The following is a 22,198-nucleotide window of genomic DNA, read 5'->3' as shown; positions in this document are numbered from 1 at the left end:
AGGGATGCTCATAATATCCATTGCGGATATGAAAAGGAAGGAAAAAAAAAAAATGAAAAGGCAAGAAAGAAAGACGGAGACTCTGGCGTTCCACGTTCGACTTTCCCCTCAGACTAATCGGCGCGCCACAGCTCGTTAGGTCCGTGACGTGCCGGAGCTTTACCGATAAGCAGGGGAGACACGGCTCAATTACCCACAGTTACCATCTTTCTCTTTCTCTTCCCACCCGCCGCCTGACGATGAAGAGATAACATGTCAATATTTGATACAAACAACTTCATTTGCCTAATGGTGTTCCTGGATGGGCCCATCCACAGGTCTTGATGGAAGATCTAAGGAAAAGGCCCGAAGCGAGACTCGGCTTAGCAGAACTCTAACACCACACCCACAAAGCGTGCACGCCCGTTAGGTGCTCCCGTAGCACGCCGGGATGGAGCCGGGACGTACAGCGTGCATCTCGGAAAGTTTCGCTACGTTTTGTTATGCTGCTTTCTGGACGTTTTGGTGTAATTGTTGCGTTTGCCTCTGAAGGAACCTACAAACGTGTCCAAATTAACGCGTATCACCAGGACACTCAAACAGGCCTCACTGAACAATATCAATATTATTAGCAAGATGAAACCGATCATACGTATGGTACGCATTAGATGGCAGCCTCAAACTCAACAAGTGAAACTATTTATCGTTTGTCTTTTAACAAAAAAAAGAAAAGATGAGGCAAGTCTGGTGAAATAATAATAATATGGCTGCCTCCATTTTTTCTTTTCTTTGGAAGAAACAAACTAATCCAAACACTTTCAGAAGGGGACAAGGATTATTGCCCAACGCGGCTCATGCATGTGGTACATGGCACGTTTTGCATTTATCTGTCATAGCGATTGGGGATCTATTTGATTTTATCTGCATGTTTAAAAAAAATTTAAATATAGCAAGTAAGAGAAGCTAGGAGGTGAAATGTATCTTTCAAACTACCTGAAGTCAACCAGACATCTGTCAGCATTCCTGCAAGTTTTCCACTTCATGATCCCGAACGTACACAGTCGTTGGCCGGTATGAGATTGTCGCAGTTTGATGGTGATAATTCAGTAAAATCAGTACTCTTTCAAAGTTGTATCATAATTAGAAAAAAATGTTTGGTTGAACTTTTTTTTTTTTTTATAAGAGAAGAAAATAGTTTTTTCTGCTGCCAAACTAATCTGATATATTGATTATTATAGTTGAATAACGGCATCTATTGCATCTTTTTTGCCGTTCTGATCTTTATAGAGTCACACAGGCATTAAAAGCAGATTTTCACCGCGGTAATTAGTGAGATAGCTTGGTCGCCAGCCTGGACTCTGCTGCTAAAAACTCTTCTTCCACAACACGACTTTCAGTTTTTTTTTTGTTGTTGTTGTTTTTATTTCTAAACTGCTGGATTTGTTTGTCTTGGAATGCAGGAAACAGTATATTTGCTCTCTTTCAGCCAGCTGACTGGTGATGTGCAGGCAGAGCAGACTGACCAGTGTGCATGGAGCACACCGGTCAGTCTGGAACTTTGTCTGGCATCTCATTAAAAGGTACAAATAGATTTTTTAGCGATTTAGAAACCTTAGTTCTATGTGGCTAATCAAACATAAAGGTTGTTGCCTACGTATAAATCCATTTAAAGCCTTTCATTTTCAAAACATTAGATGGTTATCTTTTGGATGAGTGGTTCCCAAACTTTTCAGCACCTGATGCACAAAGGAACGGTGAAAAAAAAAAACCTGCTGATGTGGTTTTACAAGTGCTACTGGTGAATAAAATATTAGTAGAAGGGTATAATAACCCAGTCGCCATCAACAACACACAGTTTCTGGTTATCTTTTTCTAATAAGTTTATTTATCTATTCAATATTATGACTTCAGTGTTATCATTTTTTGCAAATAAGTTTGATTTCAGAAAAGGGTCTACAGACCGCACACTTGCTGAATTGTAACCCCTGATGGAATCCTGACTCTGACTGTGGGACCCATTGTCTGAAGCAACTGAATAAGAAATAAAGTCTGAACACTTGGTTTTCTGTGCTCATTTAGTTCTTTACCTTAAAATCTGAGAAATAAAATACATACTTTTTCAGACCGCATATAAACACTGATCTAGCCTTTGCAAAAAGATGGATGAATACTTGTCACAGGGCAGCTACGAGATGCAGGATCAGGTCAACCGTCAGTAGGTGAGGTTGTCCACCATTCTCAGTGAGGAGGAGCTGTTCAGGTGGGGGAAGATGAAAGTGAAGGTGGGTATGAGCTCTGAAGTTATGGGACTATGTTTCAGCTTTTCTCCATGTGCGCACACACACACACACACACACACACACACACACACCGCTGTGGTCCGCTGGGCCCCAAAGAAATGAGTGTGTGCGGGCTCATCTAGCCTACTGTGCCAGTCCTAATGACGGCCCCCACCTGCTGCTTTAATGTCACAGCTGGATCGCCCTCCATCCTTCACTGACTCTGACTGCCATCAGCAGCAGGTAGCTCCCCTCCGCATACTCCCACCTCCATCTCGGCTGCCATCCCATGTTCCTTCATCTCCACTCACTTCCATCTCCTGCTTCTCCCCGCTCTCGTCTCGGCTGAGCCTCCCTTCCCCATCCATCTCCCCGTGCTCCTGCTCGCGTCTCTGTTTCTACACCCTTTGGGTCATACCTGCCTTCACTTCCTCACCCCATTTCTGTCCATCTTTTCAATTCATCCATTAGCAAATCCTTTTTCGGAGGGACTCCATATTTAGAGGAAACGGGGGAAATTTGGGAACAATTTGAAGTGGTAAAAGCGCCGAGCCCCTTTACAATTAACTTGACGATTCTCCGTCGCGGTAGGAGACGTGCTAGATCTGGAAAAGGATGCTCTTGCATACTATATTTAACACCGAAGTTGGGGGGGGGGATCCGTGAATTGAAACAGAACATCCCACAATGTCACCACTAATTCACTCCTCGGAGTTAACGAAGGCTGCTGCTTCCTTGTTTATTTTTTTATAAAGCCATCCCGGAGCAGGCAGGAAAGCTGGGGGTAAGTTGACACGTCTAATCTGAGAGACGGTGACAGGCAGGTGAATTGACAGAAGAACAGAAACCAACACTTGGCTGACAGCAACCCTGGAGCGCCGAGACAGCTGCCGACGTGTCAGAGACACATAAACAGACAGGAACATGTAGTGGAAAGATAAGACATTTATTGACAGAAGAGAAGCGGCTGCCTCTCTGACGGAGAGACAGACGGGCACACGTCGAGATGGAGGACTCGGGGAGGGAGGGATTGTGCGGAGTTTTCAGGCTTCCTTTAATGGATGTTCCACAGGCAGGATGGATGGGTTCAAACCACTACAAACACGGAGACGAATTCCCAGATGTACTGCAGAGGTACACGCTGATGGAGAAGATGGAGGAGAGGAAGGAACCCTGACAGAGGGGCTACAGGTAGCGCTGTGCAGAACTTCTCCTGGCCCTAAAACTTTTCAACATTTTCTATCCTCGCCATCATAATCTCGGATGTAATTTATTGGGATATTATGAGCTTGACTAACTCAAATTACTGCGTAATTATGATGTAAAATGAAATACGTGGTCTTTAAAGTTCATTTCATCAGCCCTTTGATTTATGCGGTTGTAGGTCTTTTGGGTTACGTCTCCTCCAGCTTTACACACCCAGACACGAAAGGACTGCCCACTCCTGGATGCAAAACAGCTGAAGCTCAGGCAGACTGAATGAAGAGCATCTGTTACCTTCACATTTTATTTCACTTTTTTAATCAAGCCCTGCCTCAAATTGTCAACAGGACTTTGACTAGGCCGTTCTATTGTAGCTCTAGTTGTATATCTAGGGTCATAATTTTGCAGAAAGGCTTTCTTTAAGGATTGGCCACTATCCTGGGACAGGCTTTCCTGTCCCAGCTGAAGAACGCCCTCGCCGCAGCTCAATGCTGCCACTGCCTTGATTCAAGATAACGATTCTGTGTTCAGTCTGATGTACAGGGCAGGCCACAAAGTTTAACTTTGGTCCTATCTGATCAGAGGAGCATATTCCACGTTCGCTGTGCCCGCAAAAACACGTGTGGCAAAGTTTAAATTGCTTTCTTTTTGCAACTCTTCCATAAAAGTCAGATTTGTGGAGGGCACAACAAATAGTTGTCCTGTTAACAGATTATCAAAGTCTCCAAGTCCCCCAGGGCTAGCAAGGGCCTCTTGGCTGCTCTTTGTTCATGCTGTCTGGTCAGGTGGACGGCCATGTCTTGCTCGGTGTGCATTTAGCCACATATGGCTGTAAAGCAGGGGTGCCAAACTCCAGTCCTGAAACTTTTATATGCGACCCGGGTCCAACACACCTGAGTCAGAGAATCGGCTCATTAGCAGGACTCTGAAGAACCTGGCTACCTACCCAGGAGCTAATTCAGCCGTTTGATTCAGGTGGTTTAGACCAGGAAAACATAAAAGTTGCAGGACACCGGCCCTCGAGGACTGGAGTTTGGCAAAGGATTAGATATGTACCCCCGTTAGAGGAAAAACAAGATACTCCACAGTTTTTAGACTTTTATTTGCAAATATTTTTGAAAAATTTTGTATGCTTTCCCTTGTACTTCACAATGATGCAGCGTTGTGTGTAGCCCTAACACATGCAATCCTAATAAAATACAATGAAGTCTCTGGCGATGCGACAAAAGGTGGAAGAGCTCTAAGCCGAGAGCCGGCGGTGCCGTCACTCTGTTTGACCGGAGCGAGAAACGAAGCCACGTCAATACCGCTCGGACTCAAGAGGGATCCGCTTATGTAAACATCCCGTAACCTTAACGGATATTTGGAGGGAAATAAACGAATAAAGCAGCCAAATTGATTCTGTGTTCGAGCCGGAGCTGGAGGAAAGCGAAGCCCTCGATCTATTCTAAGACGATCTTGACAGAAATAAAAAGGGAGGAAAAGTGGCTTTCTGACGACTGATCAACGTCAACGCTCTCAGTGAAACAGACACCTCTCACTTGTGATGCTGCCGCTTATGTGTGTCAGTGTGTGTCCTCTTCTAGTCTTAGAGGAGGTACATAAAAAGCTCACTTTGCCTCTCCGAAGGGGTTTTTGGATCATCTGCTGAGGCAGGTGATGGGGCTTGACGGATTGATTGAGGCGAAGTTCTCATCGACAGTGGCAGCGCCCCATAGAGTTCCCAGCTCCAGTGCACACTGTTCCATTAAAGGATCATTTAGAGGAAGGGGGGGAGCTCCACCTGCACTTATGCAGAGCACACCCTAATGTGAGATGAAACAAACGTTTTCAAGCTACAGGAAAGGAGAGAGAAAAGAAACGGAATCCGTCTCTTTCCCAACAGCGCGTTCCCATCTTCAAGAGAGAACGGCGATTGATGAAATAATCCATTATTGATATCATCATCGTTATGAGCCGATGGCAGTTTCAGCATTACAGAGCTCCCCCCCCCCCCCCAGCTCTGAGCGTCAGAGCCCTGTTTGCATATTATGCTCCTCAGCTTCATTATATTTTCTAATTAACTGCTTTAATTTGGGGTCTGAATCCTAAGTGAGAGGAGAAACTTGAAATTGCTGAACAAGAAGGAATAATACTGTATTTTGTGTCAAGATGAAAAGAGAGGTGTTGAAAGAAAAGGGAGGGAGGGGGGATGGGGGGGGGGGTACAAAAGCAGCTAAAGCACTTTTCAAAATAGATTTCCAAAAGCTGGCATATTGTGTGGTATCAGCACAAACATGATCTACTTTTATAGATTAAACAGGGGGAGGGGGGGGGGGGGGGGGAAGAGAAGTAGCTTCCGAAAAAGAAGCGCGGTGAAGACGGAGGACGTCCTGAGAAACATTTCCAGCGAAATACATAACAAGGGAAAATGATGCGGCGTTCCGAAAGGAGGTGAAAAAGTCATTTTACACAAGAAAACAAAATGAATCAAAAATGCCCCGTGTTAAGGGCTGTTAGCTTCTGCTGCTAACGCATCTCTCTTTCTCTGTTTCATTCCTCCCTCCGCTTCCCTTCTCTCTGCAGTGCAGTTAAAGATATGAAAAATATATGTGCTTTTCCTTTTTTCTCCCCCCCCCCCCACACACACACACCCACCTCCCTCTTCCTCTCTCCTCCACCGCGCCGTGTTAAATCATTAAAGAGAAGTCCTGCTCATTATCTCTCTAAACAAAACTTCTCTTAAACCAAATAAATCACCGTTGCGCCGCGCAGCTAACAGCCGTGAAGGGATAAATTACAAAGCGCCTCACTGGCAGCGCTGGTATTTTAAAAAGCTTGCTGCACAATTTCTATGATGTGCAGTAATTTGTAATGCAGGTTCGCCTTATGCTCGGTTCGCTCGGCCTCTTCAGGTGTGTGCGGTGCACGCCGGGGAGAGGAGAGGTGAAAAATGTGCCGTTCCGCGTGCTTTCAGTGTTATCGGGCCAAATTAGTTCGACGATGTTTCCATAAAGCGGACGGAATTTGCTAAAACTGCAAAAGCACAACCATCACTGGAGGGACTCGACGCCGTCTTTGAAAAAAAAAAAAGGAGCTGTTTATGTTTGGATTGAAGGACAGAGCTGCAGCGAGGATTTCACATGAACGCTGCCGCTCCCCGGAGTGAGCGGGTTTGTGGGGATGTAAAACAGCAAAACATTTAATCATTCATGATTTATGAAAGAGTTCCTCAGCATCGCGGGACGCAAATAAAGGACATCTCGACGCATTTCGTCTGAGAAGCGCCTTTAAGACACTCCTCTAAACTAAAGTACTGACACTATCGAACGGCTCTGCAGAAAAACCCTCCACTATGAGAAGGAGTAAGTGAACGCAAACAACCAAAAGCAGAAGGCGTTCAGAAAAGTGACGCCGTTCAAACGAATCAATCTCGTAATCAAGGTGCCCAAGTCAGTCCAGGATGTGAAGCACACGTTGCTTTCTTTGTTCCAACATCAACTTCCAGCTGTTCAGGAGCCAAATGGCCACAGAAGAAACGCTCCTTCAACATACAACAAGAAAAGAACTATACAGTGGGATACATCTAAAAGATAACATCCGTATGGCGGAGAGGGAGGAGGGCCCAACAAACATCTTTTACAACGGCTCTGGTTCTTACTAGCAGAGGCACAGTTCGGTGATTTAAGCTGTCAAGTATTTCCAAACACTTATACATTCAAACGAGGGTGGAAAAAAGATTTCATTCAACTGTCTGGTAGCCTAACAACAGCATATCTGTTATACGTGGATAAACAGATTATTGCATGCGATATACTTGGAAAGATAACGGTCGTGATAGAAATCTAAAATGATAAATAAGCTTGACCTTATTGGCTCTTTCCAATTACTCAAAACATGTTTCCAAGTTTTAAGCAGTGGGCGTCCCTAATGACGGGCCTATTTCTTTGAACACTAAATGACAGCAAAACAAACCCGACTGCTCACATTTAACAAGGCCACAAGAATAATTAGTAATTGACAATATGAGCTTGGGGCTGTTAAGGCTCTAAGAGCCCACAAAAGGCCTACAATAATGGGTCTGATCTAAAGTAAACAGACATGTATGAGCTTTTTCAAAACAAGAATTAATCTGTGTTTATCTTGGTGTCCCTCCTTGTCTTCATGACAGATGGAATGCCACTCAACAACCGGTTACCAGGTTAAAAGATGATTCTTGAATTGAGAGAAGTCGGAAAAAAAGACGGTGAGGATAGCCGGTAAAATAAAAATAAAAAGAGTACTTACAATAGTTTAAAGTCCGCCTAATAATGTCTGAGAGATTGTGACCATGGGGTTTAAAATTGTTGCGGTTTAGATGTCAAGCAAAGTGTGCATTAAAACGTGTTTTTCTTTGAAAAAATGATAAAAATCACCAATCATAAACTCTGCAGAAAATAATCTGTATATGCTATTTCAATTGCCCCAAAAAAGCACTGAAATAGCACTTTTTCACACTGGAAAGGAGCTAAATCATTTGCCACGTGCAACATTGTGCAGTTTCACTGTTTGTGGTACACAATAACAATGCATATTCATTGTAACCACTTTGCAATGAAATGCCTAGAATGTTACAAGAATGACAAGAGAAATCAGGAAATTCAAGACTGAGCATGGGCCATTTACTTATACCAAAGATTTTAAAAGCTATGATTTAAAAACCAATATAAAAAATCCTTTGTATCGTTTCTATGCTGTAAAAATCCTTGGAATGAGCTCTCACACCTGTCGCAGAGGACTGCTGGCCAGCTAGCTCAGAGGTATCTGGGACACTTTCCTTCCCGCTTTTAAAAAAATCTTTCTGTTCGTGGAAAAGAAATTGCAGGTAAGTTGTGGAAACCACAGGAACACCAGCCGTCACTCTTATTAAAGGTAACACCGGTTTTAAACAAAGGCTAGCAAGCAACAATGTTTCTGAAGCACTTCCCTGCAAGCTCTACTCAAGCTGACAGCCCAGCTCATTGCCCTGCTAATATCAGTTTGTTCTAACATTTTATAACATTTTTATAACATTCTGTGCAACATGCACTTCAGAACTCTCACTGGTATTTTTGCCATTGCCTCTAAATTCAAATAACATCATATATGTTCTAACTAACATTATTAGGACTCTTACTGAGTAGGTTGAGTCATGTTAGCAGCAGTCGGAATAAACACGTTACGTATTCTTGTTTTACCATTTTGTGTAAATAAAGTGAAACAGCTGCTTTTACTTGGAGCCATCATACGTTGAAAATCTCATACAGGCTCTACTAGAAACATTTTCTTTTTTTTTTTACATGGAAGCATAGTAGGAACCCTGAGAGATGTTTGGCTGACCTCACGTACATTTTTTATTTTTTTTTTACCTAGTACCTTATTTACTTAAATGTTTTTCTTTTTCAGGCTGATGATGGCAGGCAACCAAATACATCACCAATCCCTATGACAGACACTCAAACTTATACACAATCTGTTTCTACTCATAAACAAGTTTAGAGAACATACTGTTTGCTTTAACGTTGATTTTCTTTCGAATGAAAACTTTTACATGTTAGCTAAAACACAATGATATTGGCGCTCATTTATTAAGATTGAAGGCAATGCCTAGTCGGCCCCTAATTTACATTTACCAATTCAGAGTATAGCAACTTTGACCATTTTGTTTCCGCATGAACACTGCCATTACACCCTGCTTCATTAGAACAGTAAAAGCACCCCGGAAGGGCCTTTCCCCCTGTTAGGGAGCCTAATTGAGGGGAAAGACGCCAGGCACCCTTTGCAACCTCTGCCCCCTCTTAGCCCTGTCATGAACCAGGAGTCGTGATGAAGCTCCTCCACCCCAACCCACCCTACCACGCCCCAAAGGGGCACATTAAACTGCATGTAACACGGGTGCACTTGGGTCCATTTACAGCAGTAACACCCGACCCCCCAACCCACCCCCCACCCCTCCTGGGGATTAAAAGCAACACAGAAGCCCTGATACACCCCTCACCCCCGATGCTCCGACAAAATACAAGAAGAAACCTGATTTATTCAGTCTGTTTACTACGTAATCCTCTGAGAACAAATTAAATGTATGAAACAGACTGCAAAGAAAGAACAGTTGAATAAGAAAAAAGAAGGAGTTGGAATTAATAATGTGCACTAAAATAGATGGTTATGACTATAAGGACTGTAACAGCTTAATTCACAGCAGACGCATCAGTGTGCTGGCATGCCGCACACACGCACTGAAAACTGTGAAACTGCTATTTCTCCAATAAAGGCAGATAGGATGTTTTCCACTAAAATCAAAGACAACAAGGTCAGTGTGATCAGATTTGAGTGATCTGAAGATGCCAAAAATCAGAGCGAGGGAGAGAGAGAGAGAGAAGTGTAAAAAAAAAAAAAGAAGCAAAAGCTAGAAAAACAAAGACGGAAGACAGCCTCTAATTTCAACCGGTGTTGTTTCGGCAAGCGGTCTCGCACATTAAAAAGAACTGAAGCAACATGACAAGCGAGAGTTGGATTTCTCCCACCATAGTTTGCTAAAGCAGATAATCCATAAAACATAAGGCCTCCGTATTGACGTTTTTCCCTCAGCCGGCTGAGTGAAGGGCGCAGCTGGGATGTCAGGCCCGTCTGTCGGCTGGCTACCACTCTCATTATCTCCCCGCCTTTGCGAAGGGCAGCTAAGGTCACACTCCAAAGGAGCAAAATAAACTGCTACGGCACTAATCTAATATTCAGCCACACTATCAAAAGAATGACTTATTAGGCTCAAAGAAACAAGACGTGTTGAAGGAGACGAAGTTTTGTAGGAAGTGGAAGTTCACACTTTCTCGGAGGGAGACATTCCGCGGCGAACGTGACATCTGTCATATTCTCTAGTTGAAGGAGCCGAGAAGCAGGCTCATTTTGGAGTCTCGGACGGACACTTTGGAGCGCAGATATTTGGAATTAGCACAATTCACTGTCCATGTGTTATTGTAGCTGCTGAAACCTCCTACTCAAAGCCATCGCACTTGTACATTTTGAAAAATATGCACGCACGCACACGCGCACGCGCACACACAAAAGACGTCTGTTTGCCTATTGCATCCGTTGTCTTGACACCCACCATCTGCTGCCCTGACAGCAGAGAAGAGTGAAGAGAAGAGTTTTTCTCCTGTACGCTCACCTGCCACCTTCCAAACCCCCCCGACTCCCCCCACCGCAGCGCTTCATTCAAATACGCGCTGCCCTCTTCCCTACTGTTTGACACGCTTTGGATTACTCAACAGGTTAAATCAACGCTCAGCGGCCAGCTAAGCATCCTGGGTATGTCCTTCTGGAATTGTGCACAGTGTCAAACAAACACAAAGGCTTCACAATAAAGGCCCTTCGACCATTCTTTGAGAAAGGAGAGATAGCTCTCATTCAGTCACGGCGTATTAATGTGGCGCGGAATGGGAGGGTGGTTAAAATTGGAAAGGTCTTCAGTCAACATCTGCAGACATGAAACGCGTAACGGAGAGCAAGCACTCAAAAAGTAAATTATGAAATAAATAAATAAGCAAATAAAGTGCGTTATGCAGATGAGGGTGACGAAGCCTTCGTCTCGGCCTATTCCTCAACGCACTGCCCATTCATCACTTGCACATGCAAACCGCCAGCTCTGGTCCTTAGCATATTCGCATATTCTAATGAAGGCTTGCATGCAAATGACGACGACCTTTTCTGGTCTTTTTTTTTTTTCCCAAGTCCCCCTCCCTTTTTTTTTTTTTTTTTTACAACTTTACATTAACAGGAGGGGAGTGTTGAGCAGTGGCTGTAATGGCTATTAGAGCGACAGGCTGAGTACGTGACGTTGTGATCTAGACTCAGGGATGCTGTAATTAGGCTAATCTATTACCAGACGGTGCCTGTCATAGAGCTTTATGGCAAAGGACAGACTTGTCAGACACTTTATTTATTAAAACTGGCCACAGAGGTTTTTTTTTTTTTTTCTTAAAGAGATGACAGTCAGTTAGTGCAACAGCAAAAAAATAGCCATACACTGACATAGACTCAGAAAAGTACATGAACCTATGAGAACCTGTGCTGACCCTGGACCTGTGGAATGCTGCAAGTGACTGTTCTTTGCAAAAATATTGATACTGATTCAACATTTTCATGTCTTGTAACATTGTCAGAGGTGAATATGCATACCTTTGTAGCTTTGGCTGCATGTTCAGGGAGGCTATCCTGCTCGAAGGTGAATCTCTATTCCAGGTTTCTTTCCAGCCCTTATAAGATTGTCCTGCATTCAGCTCTATCCATCTTCCAATGACACTCCAACTACCCTCTGAGTCTCCGCTGAAGGAAAGCATCCCACAGCATGCTGCTGCCATCATCATGGGCCAGGATAGTATGTTCAAAGCTATGTACACAGTGTTTTTTTTTCTAGCTTCTGGCAAACTGGAAGGATTCTTTGTGTTTTTTTTTTCCTCAACAGTGACTTTAACAGCCTGATTCGTACAGAGTATCATTGATATTGGTCCTGTCAGCAGGTTCTTCAACAGAGCTGTGGAACTGTGCGGCTCCTCCAGAGTTACCATGGGTTTTCACCTGAAACTTCCCCTTTCTATTTTTTGATTGAAGGATTGGACATTGCTTTTTAAGATGTTTAAACCATAAGATACTTGTAGTTTCATACCTATACCTTCTTTAAAACTTCCCCATAGCTTTCTCCCTGACCTGTCGACTGTCTGGTTTTGGTTTGCTGCTGCATTCCTGACAAAATATCACAGTCATTTTATTAGTTTCTATTTCTTTTGTGTACTATCTGAATCATCATATGGTCTGTCCATTGCTGCAACATATACTTGCACTACTCATATGGTCTTACACACTTTTCTGTACATATAAAATGTATTTTTCTGTTTGCCGCTACATTCCTGACAAATAAACACTAATATTTCTAATGTTTCACGTTTTCTTTTCTTTTTACTTGGAGCTTTGCAATGAAATTTTGCTCAAATGTACATTGTGAATGTTCAACTGATTAACAATAAAGTCTGTCCTCCTTGGTCTTCTTGATGCTGTTTGTGGATTATCTAACAAACCTTTGAGGTCTTATAGCTACATTACACTGAGATTAAATTACACACAATTGGATTTTATTTAGCAATTAGGTGACATCTGAAGGCCAGTGGTTGAACAAAATTTTATTGAGGGGAAATCTAAATAAAGATGACAAGATACAAATGCACACTAAAAAGTTCAGACATTTATTAGTTAAAATAACTGTGTTTGTAAAGATTTTATAGTTTTTTTGTGGTCGTTTTGTTTTATCAAACAAGTCTCTCTTGAAAAGGAGATGTTGGATTTCAATGAAAATATCTGTATAAATAAAGGTTAAATAAAAATAGAATACATAAATAAAAACATAGCTTATCTGTTACCTTTTTATGTAAATCTCCACAAATTGGACAAACAGTATTTTTTTAATTAATTGTTTAATTGTTGTTGAAATATCTGTTATTGAACCCATTGATATTATAGGGCCTCAGTCATGAGGAATATAAGTATCAGAGTGTAATCTGATAGCTGTGAGAAATGTGACCTGCCACAGCAAAAGTAGGAACAAGTCTCCCCAGGGCAATTTTGAGTTATTTACAGATTCAGAAAGAGTGGACTCTAAGTTTTCCAACAAAGTCAAACTTGTAGAAATCAACAAAGAATTGAAGATATGACCATTTGAAATTTGGCACTCTGCAAAGAAGATTAGGGAGAAAACAGGCCAAAGTTTCTTTAGAGTCACCCCCAGCCAGGGGGGTGTCAACAAAAGCTGTGGATTTGAATTACTTTGCATAGCTTTCAGCAACACCTCCCACCCAGCCTTGCCTGTCAATAGAGGGTCTCTGTCAGCTCATAGCACTGTGGTGTGAACCAGCAGCAGTCATTCTATGTATAGATCATTTACAGCACTGCATTACAATATTTGTGATCTATGCATTGAACAGACAAACATTGTTTAAATTACACCTAATTTAACACTAACACAAGCAAGTAAAATTAAGTAAAAAACAAAAAAAACACTTAATATTTACAAAATTGGTAAATGTTATCGGTTTAAGTTTTGTATCTGTGAGTTGAAACTCAAGTACTCAACAAGTAAATATGTTGGTACATTGTTATTGCTATTTAATTGCTCATTCAGAAAGAGGGATTGTGCATTCCTTGGCTCAAAGATAGCAGTTTAGTCATTAGAAGCTTTGCTCCTAATGACCAGTAATGTTTTGTCAAGGGAGTAAGGTTTTTCATGAGGATCCTACGAAAACCTTACTCTCATTTCAAATCGACCCCTTTTCCATGTAACGGTATGTAGTTCACGCTGGAGAGCTGACCAACATCATCAAACTGGGACCAAAGCTAAGTGCAGTGTGTTTTCTGTGGAATCCGACATCAAAGCAAGTAATCAGCCTCCACAGAAACCAGTTTTGTGATCTCTTGTTCAGCTTTTTGCAGGAGAAGATGACCTGAGAACTGCATCGCAGCAAGCCACGTAAAAGGCCCGTTTACTCACACTTTTTTAACCGAGCCGAGGAGCAACCAAGGAACCGAGATAAGCTTTGTGTGTAAACGGGTCGGCTTGTCTTGGATAACTGATCCAAGCTCGGACTGGTCTCGGCATGGCTCGGTTTTTAGGTGTAGTGTAAACGGGCCTATAGCTTCCCCACAAGTGCATAAGTGAACACTGCTGATTTGTCATGATTATATACAAACGCCGTGTGTTCCTTCTGAGTCTTCTGAGTCCCCAGGATGGACCCGTGCCAGGTTCCAAGAACGGTATTGATGTTGCTGCGCTTGCTAATAAAGCTACAGACTTAGCATCATATGCAGGGTACACACAGAGCACACCTCAGCAGTCAGGGCAGTTTGCTCCAATCCAAATGACATGATCAGAATAAGTGTTTAGATGGAAGCTGTTTGGATTAGTAATTGGCATAAACCACCCATCTCCTTCAGAATACAATTTCATTGCAATGTAGCCTATTTTGGTCTCAATGTTATGAGTAAAGTGTTTACATGACGCATTTTTATTCCGGACAGGCCTTTATTCTGATGACTTATGTCCATGTAAATATGGTTAATGTCGCAAAAAGGACATATCCTTTAGGGGCAGAGAAAAGAAAGAGCAAGAGAGACAAAGAAGAGAAAAATAGCCAAAATAAAGTCATGTTTGCATTTCTTGGTAACATAATGTTCATCATGGAGATTTGATAAAGATTAGTTATTAGAAAATGAGCTTGCTTGTGACCATTACCTGTCCAGTTAAACAGCCAAGCATTCATCCCAATGTGTGTATACTTGTGTAAACCTGAGCCTTAACTTTGATTGAGTTCATTCTGAGAATTTTTTGGCTTTAAAACAAAGTTTTTGCTATTGTTTAATAACAAACAATGATTAAAATGTTACCATATTTGACATTTGCTAGCAAATCCATATTATTGGGAAAAATGGAGAGCCCCAAAATGTAATTTTGCTGAGGGCCCAGTGGAGGTTTGGGCCGGCCCTGGCGGCACCTTTTGGCCTCTGGGAATCGCATCTAAGTATGAACCAGACATAAGGAGATCCTCAGTTGTCTTTCTAATATCTTACCTGGCTTCTTTTGATTATCCATGATGTTAAACATGGAAGCCATGTGTTTGAGATTTCACCTTAGAAACATAGCCACAAGTGACCCCTCTTTTAACCCAAAGGAAATCCAGAACCTTACAAAGCCATGCCATCATTAAGGCTTTCCTAAAATTTCAAAGTAATATTTCTGTAAATAAATAGTTGACCTTGAAGAAATTTATCTAAAAAAAAAATTTAAATTATTTCTCATTACTTGGACATTTAGCAAAAAAACTATTTTGGTAATCACGACTGACCTAAAACTGGAAAATATTAGTTTTGGAGGAAAAAAAGGTTACGCATCTCTTTATGCAGTGCATGTAATATCTAGTTTCAACTGTACATCAAATGCCCTAAGCACACACTTTACTCTGTTTCTGTCACAAGATGGGAGGAGAAACAAGCCATCACAGCATCCCCTCTCCAGAGGGCAGGGTCCTGCGCTGTCGGCAGGGAGGCGAGAGAAAGTTATGCCTCCTTACTGTGACTTTGAACTTTTCAGATGAGGCATAAATATTGAAATATTGAAATGAAAGATGCGCCGGGTGCAGAGGGGGCAGGAAGGAGTTGGAGGGGGACGGAGAGAGGGAGGATAAAGGGAGAGTGCGCTGGGGTAGCGGGGTGGGGTGGTTAGGGGGTGCGTTGAAGACGAGACAGGAAGCCCACTGAGAGAAAAGACAAGGCCCTCACCCCTCTGCCAGGCTGCGTTCTCGCAGGCCGACAGTTATGGATAGGAAACATTACTGCTGCTGGTAATTAAAGCAAAAACTAATACTGTCTCTTGGATGAGAGCGTTTCATAGTGAGCATCCATTTGTCACTGCTGCATGTTGGCCAAGGCCAGATTAAATCACACACATATTTAGTTCTGCTGTGCACAGAACATTTATCTATCCATCTATCCATCCATCTTTTCACCTATCCTATCCATCTATCATCTTATCTATCATCTTATCTATGTTTATTGTATTGGTTTATCTTTTTGTTGAAGTGGTCTGCAAACCTTAGAACAGAGACCTGAGGATATTGAAATGCATTTAAAGCTTTCTGTAATCCCAGTCCAATCCCAAATGTCAGATTAGGGTCCACAGATGGCTCTTAGTGTCACGAGGGGGAGCTGCACAGAGAGCAGCTGAAACACTGGTCGGTAACTTTCATGAGGTTCAAAGCAAATGGCTAAGTTTAGGAAGCAGGAGAACAACTTGTTTCTGTAAATTTTGTCTGCACATGAATAGTTGGACTGTTGGCTGAAATATGTTGGAAGCAAAATTACACAAAAAAAAATGTCACAATATCACCCTAGTACTTTTATAACCTCCATGAAAACTTTGTCAGCAGAAAGAAGATAAGAGTTTGCTGAAGACTGAAGCTGTGTAGAGTCAGGTACATTTTTAGAAACAAGGCTGTGTACATTTCAGTTGATTCGTCAGGACATTATGATGGCTTTCCTAAAGTGTAACCCAAATTTAACTTTTTTTTGCCGATACACTGCATAAACTGGGCCTAACAGTACTACTTTAATGTTATTGTGTATTTTTTTACATTTTCATGTGAGCTTGTTTAGCTCTGCAATATTTGTATGAAAATCATCTTAGAGCTGCCCTCTTAGGGTTGAACGATGGTTATTGCAGTCTAATTTTTCTGGAATCATGAGCATTGAGAGCCTTCATCAGCATAGCATTTGTTACTGCTTTGAACACTATCCCATGTCAGCAATGATGCTGGTAACATCACTTTACCAATTAGAAACTGCACCCATTCTGTCCTCTGCTGCCTTGTCAGTGCCAGCTTCAGGCATCGCTGAGTCAGCGCCTTGAGCCAGTGGCACACATTGATAAGGCTCAGCCCCACTGGGCTCCACAAAAAGTTCACAAAAGGTTGGGAAAATTCCTCCACCACAAAATACGTGAGGCAAAACCACCAGATGTTACCCTCGCCACTCCATGTGTCAACACGTCACTTTCCCTCATCCTGACCACAGCGCCGAGCCCCGCTTAACTCCCACCAGTCATCCCCACATTGAGCCTCGTCTCTTGGAACTGCCCACTTTGGTGGCATTTTTCAAAATATGTCTGGGGGCGTAGTTATGCCTTTACATGGGGGTGAAAGTTAGCCCCATGTTAGGGTAGCATATCAAAGGGATAGTTCTGTCTTTTCGTTAAAGTGAGGTTCAGCGAGGTTATTATTTATATTAGTTCTCATAAACTGTTGTAGGAACATATATCACAGTGAGCTTGCAGAGAAGAGAATAACTCCACAGGGTAGGAGAAGGCTAATAGGTAGTTCCACACTTTGGCAAATATTAGCAGTTTAAAACTAAATCCATTGGTTATAATACTATAATAGTGGATATTAACCATCTATAGCAGGGGTACCAAAATCCAGTTTTCAGGGGCCAACTTTCTGTGTCACGTTTTCTATTTAAATAAATAACTTCTTATGTTTCGTCATGACCACAGAACAGTACTTCAAAGAATCTGGAATGAGCAATCAAGGCCGTCCTGATACAAAACTCCTGGTTGGGTTAGAAAATCTGTCGCCGTCAAGACAACAACGTCATGTACGTCATTAAGGAGTTACTATCTATAATACTGATCACATGTAGTGTGTTATTTTATGACATCGTAAAGCTAATAAGTTTTCAAACATACATATGGTATTCATTTTGATAACTTTAATCAAGTATTGTACCGGGACGCTGTATCGTCATTCGCCTTTTCTACATCGACGTTTTTCTACCGCAAACAACCCCAGTAAGAATGTACACAGGAATTCAGCACTCAGAAATACATGTAGGTCAAATTCTACTAAAGAGTCCTCAGTGAGGCAGTTAGTGAGTGACTGGAGAGACTGACTACAGACTGGCAGTGAAAAGGCCACCGGCTTAGGGGGGTGGGGGGGGGGAGGAGATGCCATGTCACCCGACGGAGGGGATCGGTGACACTGAGCGTGTCACAGGGTGATGGTTGCACTCTGCTAGGACCAGCAGCCCCTCCAGCGCTGTCAGAGGAACCAGCAGCTCCAGATACTGACACTAGCAGCCACACTGACAGGCCAAACATGACTCGTCTCCGCTCCCGCCACAGACGAGGCCTGACGGCGCACAGAGACAGCATGAACAGGAAGGATGGAGGGATTAAATGTGGGAGGAAAGAGCACAGAGATGCAGGATGCAACTCTGTCAAACCGGCGAGAAAGTCGGGAAAAGGAAACATAAACGCCAAGCTAACTATTGGGAAAGATTGCAAAAATCCACACCTTCTACAAAGTTTTCATAGAATCCATGTCTTTATTTGCGGAAAAAAAAATAAAAAAATGCTCAAGTTTTGATGGTATATAGCTGGAGTTTTACTGGAAACACACCGCATCAACACACTCCTGCAGCCTCTTAAAGGAAGGTGTGTACATCCCTGTTTTAAATCAATACCATCATAGGAATGCCTGTTATAGATTTACTTTCTTTAAATTATCTAGGAACATTTATCGACTCAAACTCTCAGTTGGTCTGTGAATGTTTTCCCACACAAAATAAGTGACTAGCATTTTGAACCGGTTGGAGCCGGAAAACAGAAAAAAAAAACATGGAGGAAGGTAGGAGAAAAGGGGGATGACAATGATGAGATAGAGATGGAAATATGGTGATTTGAGGAGAAAAACATGAAGAGGGGGAGGGAGGTAATGCCAAAAGGGGAGAGGGCAGAAAAAAAAATGAAAAAGGAGAGAGGAGATGCAGAGGAGTTGGACATAGAGAGAGAGATAGGGAGAGAGTGAAGCAGCAGCGAGACTGATCGCTGTTGATCTTCACGATAAGCGCTCCCGACAACTTGTGACCAAAGTGGCGCTTCGACACTAATCGGCCGTGAAGGCTGACCTGCAGCGAGGCAGCGCAGTTCAGATCGCATAGGGCCCGCACTGCGCCTCAGACGAGATGGGCCCAGACAGGAGACATCCAGGCTTCAAAACTCCCTGAGAAATTGCGACATGGCTTCAGTGCACTGTGAGAAGAACATAAGACGAGGAGGGGGGGTAAAAAAAAGAAAAAGAAAAAAAAAAAGCCAAGCAGTGATACTCGTTGCTCTTGGCAGTCGGAGCAGACTTATCTGGCTTGAGATGAAAAGAGGAGGACACTGGCAAGAGAGAGTAGAGTGAGGGAGTGAAGGGAAGGGAAGTGTATAGAGGAGGGGGAGAAGGATAACAAAATGTGAGCAGAGTAAAAAAAAAAAAAAAAAAAAAAAAAAAACAGAGATCAATTTTATTGACAATTATCTGAGCTGGAGAATAACCTTGAACCATGCATGTCTAACCCCGGGAAGACATAAAGAAAGTGTGTACAGACCGTAGCAACATGTCGGTATACTCTCCTGAGCAAAAAGTAAGCAGGTGAAAGATGTTAGGAATGAACTGATGAGGAAGTAAACGCATGTAGCACACTGCGAGCGCCTCCCTGGAGTACTCAGCAGGACGCTTTTCATTCTGAATGCACCACCTCAGGAACTGTGCAGAGGAGACATATCGCTACGTAGCAAGTGTTTTGAGGCACGCACCGAGAACAATTAGTCAGTTCATGTATTCAGAATGCACAGATCGGTATGAAATCCTCAGTGATTGGGGGAAAATAACATATGTTCACAGTATAACAGTGTTTAAACTATGTTTTTTTTTTTAAGTATCAAGTCTCAAAAAAGCAACAATTATATCCTCTGCTGCTAAAGTGATGTGTTGATTGCAGATAAAACATTATTCATAATGTTGATTTGTATGCATAAACTTAAGTTTTGCAGTAGTCATTTCGTTTTTGTTGTATTTAGTACTTTTTAGGTTGACATGCTTACTGCCAGTTTAGCCTTTCTTCCACTCTGATCTTTATAGAGTAACATTAGAAAGAAAAGAAGCTGATAAATCTGCTCAGAAGGCCAGCCTGCAGTTTTAAAAAGGCTCTACAACAACAGGTGCATTTCCAAATAGCCGAAATCTCCTTTTCTGTAAGCCGTATACACAGTGTAGCGCTCTCTTCTGACGCAGCTGACCGGCAGGGTGCAGGAACCATTGGAGGAAATGGCAGTGCTGCAGAAATCACTGCGTTTTCTGTGGTATCTCATAAAAAAGGCCTTAAAACATCACAGTATGACCAACTATTTTTGGGTGTGGTTGAAGGCATAGCCTCATAATATCTTAGTGTTTGGGATCGGCACATGCCGAAAAACACAAACAAATGAGTAACTGTTTTGGTCAAATTTCACAATCAATATCTGTAAATCCCCTTTCTGTTTTTCCCATCTGAAGTCAGTTCATTTTCTATTTCTAATCCTCATTAAAGTTGCCAGTGAACATTAAACAAAAATAGCACCTAAAAACAAAGCACTGTTGCGGCTACCGTTTTCCGACTTCACTTTTTTGCTACTAAATTGGCTACAAATCTACATTTGCAGGTGTAGCACTGTAAGGATGTTAAAGCTTTTATTGCTTTAACTTTCTGTTCTCTCTCTTTTATCTTCATAGTAGGTACACCTGGTCTGATGTTCTGTTAACTGTGACATCATCCAGGGAAGACAGATCATCCGCTACTACCATCTAATGTAGAACAGATTACTAGATCAATGTGTGCTTCTGTGCTTTTTTGTCTCTCTTGTTGTGTCTCTGCTCTGTCTTCTCTAACCCCCAGTCGGTCGATGCAGATGACCGTTCATACTGAGCCCGGTTCTGCCGGAGGTTTTCCTTCCCGTTAATGGGGGGTTTTTCTTCCCACTGTCGCTTCATGCTTGCTCAGTATGAGGGATTGCTGCAAAGCCATGTACAATGCAGACGACTCTCCCTGTGGCTCTACGGTTCTCCAGGAGTGAATGCTGCTTGTTAAGACTTTGATGCAATCAAATGGTTCCCTTATATAGGAAAATATTTGACCAATCTGTATAATATGATTGAACTTGACTTTGTAAAGTGCCTTGAGATGACATGTTTCATGAATTGGCGCTATATAAATAAAATTTAATTGAATTAAATTTTTGTTACCTACTACTGCTACAACGTTACTGGTCATATCACTACAGCCATAAAAGTCTTTGCAACTACGTTTTCAATCGAATTAATCTATTTGACGTAAACGCTTCCCCACTCATAGATTTCCCTCTGCAAATGCAGAGTCAATAGTTTGCAAATACCGCTGTCCAGGACGACCTAAGCAGTCCTGGTTCAGGGAGAGCCCAGTCGAGCTGTCACTCAGGAGTTTAAATTACCAGCGATCACCAGAGCCCATTCCACACTTTTTGACACCCTGGCCCTCATTCTCAGATAAATACTTTCACATTCACTCCGAGTGGGATGCACCTCTGTTGCCAAGGTGCTGCCATTCGCCACCAGCACCATGCTGAGGAGGAACTGTGAAGCTGTGTTTTAATAAGTTGGGAACATGCTGGTTTTTTTATTTGTTTTTTTTTTCCTCCAGCCATTAATGACAACTGGTTTCCAATTAAGGTGGCTTGTGCAAAACGTGTGTAAAACTGTGTGAGATCTGATCATGTCCAGCACCATAAATTATCTGTGACTGGCTGCATCCCTTTAGGACAATTTACTGCAAGTAAACACAGGCTAGGTGAAGAGTGGAGGTGGTGGAGTCTATCCACATACAAATCTATAGTGTAAGCGTGTGTCTTGAGAGGACGAAGCTGTTCTGCCTACATTTTTTCTCCCCCATATACGGTATAGTATGGCTGCTGAGGTGTTTGTTTGGCCAGCCATATTACGAAGAAGCACATATCTTACCACGGCAGAGCAGCAGCAGCAGAAAAGAAAAAAAAAAAAAAAAACATACAGCTCCACCAGCCTCTCCCTGGCTGATAATATGACAATAGATTTGATAATGGCAGCAAAGTTGAACCTTACCACCAGGATACAAGCGAGGTTGTCAGTCTGAGTTTTCCTCATTCTTTTTTTTTTTTTTTTTTTTTTTGCAAAAGTGCGCACACACACACACACACACACACACACACACACAGTCGGTTAAATCAGAGACAGAAGCGGGGATTCTAGAAATATTCCCTTATTGATCTGTTGTGGAAAGATGCTATCTCTTTACATGAGGAGCAGACCACTGGAGCCAGAACACACACACACACA

The 22,198-nt window shown here is 42.4% G+C and overlaps 1 protein-coding gene across 1 annotated transcript in view; it reads right to left on the bottom strand.

Annotated features, from left to right (window-relative positions):
* znf407 (zinc finger protein 407) overlaps positions 1-22,198 on the bottom strand; it is a 207,679-nt gene that overhangs the window by 119,947 nt on the left and 65,534 nt on the right. The window lies entirely within an intron of this gene.

This window comes from Fundulus heteroclitus, chromosome 3, assembly GCF_011125445.2.
Source record: "Fundulus heteroclitus isolate FHET01 chromosome 3, MU-UCD_Fhet_4.1, whole genome shotgun sequence".
Lineage (NCBI taxonomy): Eukaryota > Metazoa > Chordata > Actinopteri > Cyprinodontiformes > Fundulidae > Fundulus > Fundulus heteroclitus.
The sequence above is the reverse complement of the archived record's forward strand: the minus strand, read 5'-3'. Positions and strand labels throughout refer to the sequence as shown.